Here is a 12,461-nt window from a genome sequence, read left to right on the forward strand (position 1 = left end):
CATTAAAGTCATTATTGACATTATTCTCATCTTACATCTATTGTCCTTAATAATACACTGAATTTAAACCAGAGCTGATTTCTATCTTCCTTTGTCAATCGTTAATTCAAGCGACATACAGAGAGCCGTGGCTGAAACACAATACCACAATCAGAACCCGACCAGGAGTGTGACAGCTGACTGGAATTCAGAATGGGTGACTGTACTGAAGCGTTAGTCAACAACATTAGCTGGAGTACTTGACTAGTTGGTGCTAATCACCTAAAATCAAGGGCAGTTGCAAGAAAACACTTTAAAATTTTAACAAACTAACAGAACAACTGCACAAGTGCATTCTCATGACACGTTCAAATTATATTGGTTTTACCCGCTCCCACCCCTACCAGCTGTCACTAAAAGGCCTTTTGTGCACATTTGTTCATTGAAGAAAATATTCATCTACAAGTTTGGCCTGATTAGATTATGGTGAAAGGGTGGGTCTGTCTTTTTTTTGTTTTTAGTAGGGCTGTCACTTTAACGTCTTAATTAGATTAAATAATTACGCTGCAAATTAACACGATATAAAAATTAACACAATTAATCTTGAGTGGGAAGTCAATGCACAAGCATTCTAAATTTGGCCCATTGAGGGACCCGTAGGCTGCAGTGATGTCACTTCGTACGTATAAAAGAGAATTTTCATATCACCGAAGCAGCTCCAGCCTAACTTATTATTTAAATGCAAAACATGTCAAGGACACAGAGTTGAACGTTAGCTTACCCTTTAAAGGAAAAGCCTGTTTGCATCTTGATATTTTTTGCCTTATTTAGAGGCATGTTATACTATTCATTTTGAATTGCTGTATTGACTCAGCTTTAGTATTCATTTTGATTGAGAGTCTGCTTATGTACCTATTTGAGACTCAGCTTTATTTTATTTCTGAATTTTATTTATTTTATTTAACTGTATTCGTATTGCATTTTTGAGAAATGCACCTGGCCTAACTGGTTTGCTGATGTGCTTGACCTTTTTTCTTTTGAATTTCATTTTTAAAGCACACTTAACCAATAAAAATGTGGATTTCAAATCTTATCTTCTTGGTGTATTCTATTGATTAGTCATGCGCTACAATTTTGTAACGTCCGAGAATTCAAATTCTTTATTTGGGGGCCTTCAGCAGATATGAGATTAAAATGTGATTATTAGATTAATTAATTAATTACAAATTCTGTAATTAATTAGATTAATTTTTTAATCGCTTGACACCACTAATTTTTAGTTATTTCGTTTTCCTAACTGGGAAGCTCTCTTAAGATAATTCTTCTCTCGGGATTGAACCACCGACTGTCATCAGACTCAGATTCTGACATCACTGAAATCATCTTTCTCAAATTCTAGCCAAACCAGCCCCAAACACAGACTGACATAAAACATAATTTTAGGGACTGTAGCGCATCCACTTGACAATGTGATTATACTTGTGTTCCAGTCAGGAGACGTCTGAGGGATGGAGGAGGGTTAAAGCTTCTTGTTTCTTCCACAGACACACTATTAGTGATTGGGCACTGCAGCAGCTTTAATTGGTGTGTGTTTGTTTTGCCAGGGGACTCTGCCAGACACAAAATCAAACCTGTAATTAAAAAATCACACACACACACACACACACACACACACACACACACACACACACACACACACACACACACACACACACACACACACACACACACACGCACCAATTTATCAGACTTGTGCACTAAAGGAAGAGGGAACTCTCAACAGGCACAAATGTCTCCTCCAGGATGGAGTCGGTCAGGCTCATCATTCAGGGCAGCAAGAGGCAGGAAGTGGAATTGAATCTCTGAATCTGGGGTCAAGAGCTAGGGTTTGGTTGTGGACACTGGGGATTAGGACCAAGAGCCTTTGCAGCAGCACATTACATCAGCGCCTGGCAGTCACTTATCATCAGCTGTCATAACCACTCATCAAGCTGAGTGGCAGCGAACCAAATGCTCTGCCAATAATGTCTCTCTGGGAATCACACAATCTTACATACTTTGCAGTGTTGGCATAATCGATTAGGAATAAGATAATGTCTGTGGGTTCTGAAATGCCCCTCTTGAACTATTACCTTAAGCTAATGACTTTTTCAAATAACGATTCTCATTACTCTGTTGCATAGCAACAGCAGGCAGACTCAGACACAGGACTGAGTGGAGCTTTGGCTAAAAGGGAAGGAAGGGGAGAAGTGGAGGAACAAGTTGGAAAATAAAATTACCGTCCACGTCTTTTATTAGCTTTATTCATTCAGCTCGGAGGTTTTAAGACCCAAACCCTGCACAAACTGACATCCCGCTCTCGAGGTGTCACTCAGGAGGTCTTCAGACCCGTGATCCGTTGAGGCAAACAAACCGGTAGAACATTTCTTAACTTGGGAGTCTGAAGGGAGGGAAAAGCCAACTATCTTAAAAGCTGCACCATCTGCGGCATTTTAACACAGAACACCACTGAGAGGAGATGTAAGCTGCACTGTCGGCGCTGGAATCCGAAGACCCCCAAGCCAAGCATTATTAACCGCCTTTGTTAGCAATGATCAAGTGAACCACCTGCTGTGGGTTGAGCAGCGCCCACATACTCACATCCCTTCTTTTTTCTTTTCTTTTTGCCTCTGATGTTGTGGAATAAATGCAGAAGGGACACCATAACCATAGAAACTGGGTCAGTTTGTTGCTACGGAGAATTGTCTGGGTGACTCGGTGTAAGAGATCTTAAGGTGATCTCTAATGGCAGTCACAGTCTTCCATTATTGCCTTCTTTTTGAACTACATGCCTCTTTTGAGCAGACTTGTGTTTTAGAATCTAGAATCAAGTGTATTTCTCACTTTCAAATGACTTCTAAAAACAGTCAGCAGGATTTAGACTAATTTCATCTCAACGTATATTTGCTATCCATGTGTCCTTTTTGAAAGTTAATCTATTGTGGAGAATTAAATGGCATCATCATTCTTTCAATACCGTCATACATATGAGCTTGTAATAACATTAAAATTCTTTCAGTGGAGAATTTTAATTAGAATAAAATGTTTATTGCCCCTCAGGGATTTTCCTGACGTGGAGAAATTTATGAACGTGGAGGGATGTTCATTAAAATATAAATCATATTTAAAGTGTTTTTGGAAATAACAGTTTAAATTGTAAATCAAAATAACAGAATTATTTGGATTTTAATGTTTAAACCAGGAACATTTAGGAGCCACATATTTCATGAGTTTCTTTAGTTAAGCATCACCAGCCAGTCATAAAAACACAGCAAAGCATCTAAATATTTTATCATGATGGAACATGCCAGTATTTGTTACCATGTCTCATAGAAAAAAATATGTACATTATAAACTATCTGTAGTCTCTACATATATTGATCACATTAAGGGTTTGAAGGAGAATAAATTAATGTCACCCAGGAATGCTTTGCTTTCGCTGTCTCTGATTTATGCTTTAATTTATTCTGCATGGCAGGTTTTCATTACTAATGTAGATTTCACCTGAGCAAAAACATGAAAGGTTTCTACAGAAAACTAATTCCACTAAAGGTCTGGTTTAATGATGAATCCTACTCTTAAGGAGAATTTAACGGCATTCTCCCACGTGTTGGCTGGAGGCTTTCTCAGGAAAGGGCTCACAAAAGCCTTGGGTGGCTTTATTTGTGGGGAATCAATTGAGTGCAATCTTCCACTACCTAACACTACAAGAGTGTTTCTGCAACATTGATTGTGTCTATTCTTTGGGTTCTGCTCAATCAGAATCAATATTTTTATACTTCTGAGAAATGACAGTGTCTGGCTTTTCTGTCCTCCGATAAATGTAGGTACGATTACCCGGACGTCTGGAAGTTTACTTTTTCCCCCATAGTTTTTTTTCCATTTCCATGTCAGTCTGGAAGCCAATTAGATAGATAGATAGATAGATAGATAGATAGATAGATAGATAGATAGATAGATAGATAGATAGATAGATAGATAGATAGATAGATAGATACTTTATTAATCCCGGAGGAAATTGCATATATCCAATTATGTGAAATACTGTAAAAAAAAAATCTTCTAGAGGAATTTGTAGTTACTGGCTACATGTTTTAATTTTATACCTGCATTAGGTAATATGTTAGAGAAATATGTAAAAAAAATTACAGCATAATATCCATTTAATTTCAAAGGATCCATTGAACTACGATAAATTCTTTCCCATAGCAAACAGTGATGGAACTTAAGTATGTGTACTCCACCATAGTATGTTTGTATAGCTCTGAAGTAAAATATTTGAGACACATAAAAGTTTTTTTACCTGCAGTGACAACGAAAACTCGACTGAAGTTTCTTACTCTGCAGAACATTTGTGAAGCTTCTTAACAGAGCAGCTTTGCGGCGTTCTCCTTTTTTTTTTTTTTTTTTTACAAAGCATATGTTCATATCTTTGAAGATTTGTTGATTATAACTGTCTTCACCATCTTATCTGAAGTTCTGGGTCATATTGCTGGAGCCTATCCCAGCTGACTACATGCCAGAGGTGGGGTACACCCCAGATGAGACACCAGCTCATCGCTGGGCTGACAGACAACCATTCACATTCATAGACAATTTAGAGTGATCAATTTATCTGTAGTGCATATTTTTTGATGGCTAGAGGAAGATGGAACCTGGATTGAATCCATGCAGGTACAGGGAGAACAAACAAACTCTGCACAGAAAAGCGTCAGTTGGAATTGAATCTGGGATCATTTTGCAGTGAGGCAACAGCATTATCCAATGCTGCCATTTTTCAAAACCTGGAAAAAAAAAAATAGCTCCAATAAATTTGAAAAGACATGGATTACAACATCTTTTAAGCTGAAATCCTCAGTTGGTTTAAACTTTTGTACTTTCAGGTTTAATCCAGACCCAAAATCAAAAGCCAAAAGCCAAAGAGCAAAGGTGTTTGCTCTGACAAAAACATGTCATCTCGGTCTGGATCAAACTTAAACATGAATTGGTTCCTTGACAATATAAAAGAACTTTTTTATGACTCACTCAGATTAATGGACCAATTACAAGGAATAATGCTAGACTACCACTGCCAACAAAAGAAGAAAAAACAGAAAAAGTATAAAAATGAAGATTATAGGTATTACAGTCTTAAGAACAAAAGAAAAGAACATAGGAAAAAAAAGTAGAATCGAAATATAAAACCTCCTCCATAGCATACAAGTAAAACAAGAAACTGCATTTTTCAGAAATGTTTTATTGTTGGGTTTTTAATTGTAATGGAGTATTACACTGTATGGCGTTTCTGTCTTAATTCACTACTGCCAATACTGAGATCTTAGAGGTTTCTGTCTCCTTCACAACACAATGGAGGTAAACATGTTTTAATTTTGGGCGTGCAGCACTAAAACCTCACAGCAAACGGTAAACCTCACTGTTTTCATATTAAGCTCTTCTCCTGAATAAATGCTGCCTGTCAGAAAAGTTGGCAGCTGTGTTTCCTGGATTTTCTGAAATAGCAGCAATGATTCTGAGGAGAGATGTTTGAATTGCTTCAATGTGATACCGAGAGTAACACAATGAATTTATCCTGTAGTATATCATGATGGAGACAACCACATCAAAATAGTAAAATTTCATAAGATGTACATGGCAGAATATGTCTATAATTTTCACACGAACCAGTCTTGACCAAAAGTACATGCCCATTTTTTATTTATATAAGTAAAACAGATTCTTTATTCTTTATTATTGTTCCTGTTCAATTTGCTTACCCACCTCCATTTGTTTTGACTGCATCGAGCCAACTGTCATCCAAAACACATCAACCTGAAGTGAATCACATCTTTATTATGAACAAACACAAGGCAATCAATGCAAAAAAAAAAGGAAGCAAATATATAAAATCCTCATTGTATTTTAGATTTACAGGAAAAATATACTGTTGTTGTAAACACAATTTAATTCATTTTTACATTTTTTGTACAAAAACATCAAGCAACACATAATATAAATAATATTATTTATAATAATGCAAACAAAACAAAACAGGGGCCACAAAAGAAAAATGAATATTTAGCCTAGATCCCTAAATTATAACACATGGTACGTGGAGATTCTGCTTCCTAAAAATCAGAAAATAAAACAGGAGTAAACAGTAGGAACAACAACAAATGGGAATCAATCCAATACCTTACCTCACGGCCCCAAAATTGTGTTCTGCCAACGTTCAGTCTAACAATCTAGCAAGCCCTTCAACACAATACCAGGCAACCTTATACTAATATATCTAAGAATTGGTGCGCAAACCTCAGTTATTTGCCCTGCCCTAAAATCTATGTGTCAGATATTACAGTGATAAGTAAAATATGATTTAACACAGCATTTATCTATTTAAACAATATATTTTTAAGGGCAGTAAATGTGTGAACATTGAAAAGCCTGTATTATATACTGTTTATCTTCTGTTTGTAAAAAGCAGCTTAATCCCAGTTTAAATATTTCTGTGGAACCCTGTTATGCAGGGCAACTAGTACAGTACATTTAATGACCACTGCCGTCTTAAAATTATATGACCCCTGGCAAGACCAGACAAGGCAAAAAAACAACAACTTTATTTATGTTATTTATATACAAGGGAAAATCTTTGCTTTCCAGGTAGTGAAACGTTCACAAGTTTCAAGTAAAAATACAGACAAAACATGCAAAATACAAAAGATGCATTGATTTTCTAATGCAACTGTAATTAGAAAGAGACAGGCAGTAGACCTAATCATAGGTACTTACAACGAGAAAATAAGCAAATTAAATCTACGCCGCTTGAAAGCCAACAGAATATAACATTTAATGATTGCTGGGCAGTAGACGGTGCACAATATGTAGGTTGTTAATGTTGCTTCAGACTTTGCCTTGTCTAAAATCCGCTGGGAAATTACTCTTGGACTAAGTTGCATAACAAAATGCTGCTTTACCATGTTTTACTTGACTGTTGGACCACGAGTAGGCTAGTCCCAAATGTCATGACAGTTATGGGTGGTTCACATGGTACACGTTTTTCAGCCATACAAATTTGCCAAGCAGTGACATGTGGTGAGGTTCATGGCTGGTGAGGCACTGATCTCATCATAATTAGATTTACAAACATATGAACCTACAGTGTAGCTTATTCACCATTTCATTATCAACAGTGAGTGGGATATTTTTAAGGTCTCAAAGAAACTCTAACACACAAATAAGCACATTTGATTTAAAAAAATACGTTATGTTGTTAAGTACGTTTGTTATATGTTACGTTTACTTATAAATGAAGTCCATTCGCCGCTCCTTCTGAACAAAAGGAGCAAAAAAAAATTATATAATAAGGCAAGGCGAGCGGAAAACAAATGAATGGCTGTAGTTTGCTGTCTCTACTTCTACGGCCGAGGAAGAAGACTCCTTGGCCGAATCCCTGGGATCACCAGCACCCCCTACCAATGAGGCACGACATCATCGTGCCTCACGTAGTGCCTTGTCCCAGCAGTTTCAGGACCGCTCAAGTCAAGAAGGATGTTACACTCATGCAGTTGCTGACAAAAAACAATGTACATTATATACATTAGCGAAATTATGGAAATTTAGTTCATAGAGCAAACATGTTTGAACATTTTAATCGCGACATATAGAGAGATAGCATCACAGTCTCACTGCATAGCTACCAGCACAGCTAGCCGAGTCATTGATCAATCCATGGTGAGGCTCGGCTGGCTGGTGCCTCACCACAGGTCTCTTCTCAGTATTTCAGTGTTAAACGTGAAAATTCAGCCATTTTGAGTAAAAATAATCTCAAATTGGTGATTTTGAATGTAAAATAACTTTATAATAATCATCATTGGTTAATATAACCATTTAATTGATTTCTTCCATTTTTCATTTTTTGTCTCTCATTATGGCAGGTGAGGCCGTGCCTCACCTGCCTCCCCTGACGGCTCGTCACTGTTGCCAAGGTATACTAAGTGATTTGAAAAACATAATGGGATTGAATTTCATTCTGTCAGTGATTACAAGGCAGTGTCAATATTTTAACATTAGTTTGATGGTCATATGTTTGTTTTTGCCAGGAGTGGCTGGATATTACACCAAGGTTCGACCACTGCTTGTTGACAAAGATAAGTTTAGGTGAGTAGAGGAGCATATTGGTGTACATTAGGAAGGGTCACAAGATGGTACGTTGTGGAATCCCACAGGTCACGTCTATCTGGTTTATCTACATCTATCTACACTTAAATAGTTCCTTTCTTGAAGATGAGACTTTAACCACAGCAGTTCATGAAAACCCCACGTGGTCTTTCAGCCTTTGTTGATAGATAGATAGATACAGGTAGTCGTCGACTTACGACCTATGCAACTTATGACCGACCGACTTTATGACCACAATGTCCTGGTAACGCGGGCATTCCCTCCAGCCACAGTACTCACGCTCTGAGACTCCCGCGCTGTCTTCAGTCACCACGGCGCACACACGCTGTTCAGTCACACCGTGAGATCAATAGCCCAGCCCACTACTGATGGGCTGGGCTGCTTAGGAGGCTGTGACGGAGAAATGTATGAATGGCGTATGGAAAAACTGTCAAGCGTTACGTGAACTCTTCTGCTGGATTTGAAAGTGACGAAGAACTTGATCAGATTCGGGAGAAAATAGTGAAACTGGCAAAAAACCTCTCCTTGGAGAACTTATGAATGATCGCGCTGTAAGAAGAACTGATCGCGCTGGAAGAAGAAAGAGTGGAAGAAGAAGAGAGAAGAGAAGCAGAGAAAGAAGAGGAGGAAACAGAAAAAATGTTCACCACCAAAGGCTTGTCAGAAGGCTTTTCCCTGTTAAATAAACTCCGTGCACACTTTGAAGAAATGCACATAGAACATAGAAACATTTGCTAGGATTGAACAGATGGCAAACGACGCTTTCCGTCCATATTGTGAAATTTATGAGGAGAAAAAGGAACGAACAATTCAGACAAAGCTCACAATGATTATGAAAAGATCGTCTCCCGCTCCCACCAACCCACACGCTGCCCCAGCTGACGATCCGGACGACCCACAGCCAAGAACCAGCGCTGCTGGATTGAACTTTTACTTAAGAGTCGATTTACGACCAAGTCGAGTTACGACTGATCTGTCGGGCCCAATTGCGGTCGTAAGTCGACGACTACCTGTAGATACTTACTTACTTACTTACTTACTTGGTCGAATTGGTCGTAGTGTCAAAAGTCACACTGTGATTCAAAAGCTTAAAACAAAGAGAGCAGACATCTTTCATATTAAATTTATTCCTGAAATTCAATTCAACATAAAAATGTAACATTTTCAGAAGTCTTTGTGACTAGCTGTTGTGACTTTATTTGAAGGATGTGATTTGCGACATAAATATTCATAAGTTAATAATTCATGTCAGACAGTTCATCTGATATATGTTAAATATGTAGTTAAAAGAATATGTATTTTATTTCATAGTATTTTTATTAGGAAAAGGGGAATAAGTTAGGAGATAAAAATTTAAATTGATTACTTGTCTATGGCGGTCTGATTTCAGTGACGCAGTAGGTGCAGAGAAGAAGTAGAAGAATCGTTGTTGTTAGCAGGCAAGCTAAGAAGCCTCAGATATTTTGGGAAATGTGCAACCCTTTTTTTGATTCAGTAAAGAAAGCCGCCTCAGTACAAGGACAGAGTCTCATCTCGTCATTTTGTGGAGTTTAATTCATTTATTTTTTGGTGCCGAACAAGACATGGCAGACGACGCTGAAACGCGAGCGGACTTCGGAGAACGTGTTGAAAAGTTTAAACAGAAACGTCGAACAATACGTAGTTCAACTACGAGGCTGTTAAATCAGATGGACGCTGAATTATTAAAGGATGATTTAGATACGGATCGTGTACGGGAGATGCTGGCTGTGTTGTCAGCAAAGGAGGACAGCTTGAGCCTGCTTGATCGGAAATTGAGGAGTTCACTTCTCTGGATGACGTGGAGGCAGAAACAGAACTCGCAGAGGAACATAAGGACCATATCATCGGGATGAAATCACGAGCTCACCGGATGCTAAGGGCTCATGAAACTGAGTAACGCAAACCTCCCGTCTGCTCGTCTAAGTGATGCAAGTGCAAACTCGGCCGGATCTCATCGCAGCAATCCCTCAGTGAAGTTGCCAAAGCTGATGATTGAGAAGTTTAATGGAGATGTAAGTTTGTGGCAGGAATTTTGGAGCCAATATGAAACTGCAAGTCACGGCAATTATACACTTTGTAAGAGAGAAAAGTTTACCTACCTGAAAACGTACCTGACAGCACCAGCTGCAAAGGCAGTAGCAGGATTCACACTCTCAGATGACAACTATGATGCTGCAGTTAATGTACTCCAAAACAGATTTGAAAGGAAGGGTCTCATTGTAAATGCACACATGACAAAGCTACTGAATCTCACCCCTGTGAAAAAATCCTCTGACGTCAGTACATTGAGACAGCTATATGATGAATGCGAAATTCAAAACCAGGAGTCTGGAGTCACTCGGAGTAGTATCAGATACTTATGGAAGTATGCTATGCCCAATACTACGGCAAATGATGCCGGAGGTCATGGCTCTTGAATATAGCCGTCAAAAGGGAGAAAATGATGAATGGAGGGTACCTGATGTTCTAAGGTTCCTGAAGAAGGAGGTTCAGAGCCGAGAGAGAACCTTGCAAATAATGAGATCATACAATCAAAAAGAGAGCCAGCCCACATACAAGCCATGGAATAAATCGCACTTCTCCAGCGACATGAAACTCAGGAAACCGAGCATGGCATCTGCAGATGCGCTACATACAGCTACCCAAAAGACACAAAACTGCCTGTTCTGTGAAAGCACTGAGCACAGATCAGAAAAATGTCCAGACCATTATGTTGCTGCCCGCAAAGACAAACTGAAATGGCTAGCCAGATGCTTTTATCTGCTTGGGACCTAAACACATCGCAAGGTTCTGCAGATTAACGGGCATGTCATGCGCTACGTGTGGAGGCAGACATCATGTAGCCATCTGTGAAGGGAACGAAGTGCTGCAGCTCCAGAAAACACACACACAGTCATTTCTTCAGTCATTCCCCAAGTTGAACAGACCAAAACTGGCTGTGAGAACACTGTATTATTACAAACACGGGTGATAGGCCCCACTGGTCGAAAGATTGTTCGTTGCTTGCTGGATGGAGGAAGTCAAAGAGCTTTGTGCACGAGAATGTAGTGAAGGCATTAAAGCTACCCGTCATCAGGCAGGGGACCTTCCACCTACATACCCTTGGCTCCTACGCTCCGACTACAGTGAAGCGCAACATTGTGAAACTCAATTCGGAGAATGTCCGGGATAAGCAACAGAGTATTGAGATAAAGGCAGTGGTAACACCCCAAGTTTGCATGGCTGTTTTGAAGGTTCCTGGTGAGCACATACAAACTGAGATGAAGAGGAGGGGTCTACTACTTGCTGATTTTCCTGGAGATGAAAAACACGAACTTTTGCAGCTAACTGGCTCTGATTACTATTGGAAGGTAGTAACTGGACATGTAGAGAGACTGACAGAGAGCTTGATGGCGCTAGAAACCACATTTGGTTGGGCAGTGCAGGGCCCAGTAGCATTGTCCAGCATGACAGAGACGACGTGCATGCAGATCCAGCTAAGTGAGGCTGCGCAGATTGATAAGCAGCTACATGCATTCTGGGAGCTGGAATCACTAGGCATCGTAAATGAAATGACAGAGAGCCCAGAGGAAACGGAAGCTCTGCAGAGGTTTGAAGAAACTTCCATCTTCAAAGATGGGCGTTATTAGATGGAGCTGCCATGGCGACAAGATCATCCTCCGCTCCAGAACAACTACCGCATTGCTAAGAAAAGACTTGAAAGTTTGAAGGTGAAACTCAGGAAAGATGTTACGTTTTTCAGCAGATACAATGATGTGGTGGAGGACTACATAAGACAGGGAATAGCTGAGGATCTGCCGAGCTATCATACACCAGTACCTGGCAGTGAGACTTACTACCTACCTCATCATGCTGTATTGAGAGAGGATAAGGTGACAACAAGACTGCGAGTTGTGTTTGATGCTTCGTCCTATGAAGATGGAAGTCCATCTTTAAATGACTGTCTATTAACAGGTCCCAACCTGAATCCGGATTTGATGATTGTCTTGATTAAATTCAGGCTGCATGAAATTGCATACATGGCAGATATCAAAAAGGCATTTCTGCAGATATCACTGTCAGAACAAGACCGAGATGCAGTGAAAAAAAAACTGCGAGTGTTCAGGATGACAAGAGTGTTTTTTGGAGCTTCTTCAACTCCATTCTTACTTGCAGCCACCATAAGGAAACACCTGAAGCGATATGAGTCAGAATACCCACAGGTGGTAGAGTCTCAAAACCTCACTTTATGTGGATGACTTTATTGCAAGTTCAAAGGAGGTGTTAGT

This window comes from Antennarius striatus, chromosome 14, assembly GCF_040054535.1.
Source record: "Antennarius striatus isolate MH-2024 chromosome 14, ASM4005453v1, whole genome shotgun sequence".
NCBI lineage: Eukaryota > Metazoa > Chordata > Actinopteri > Lophiiformes > Antennariidae > Antennarius > Antennarius striatus.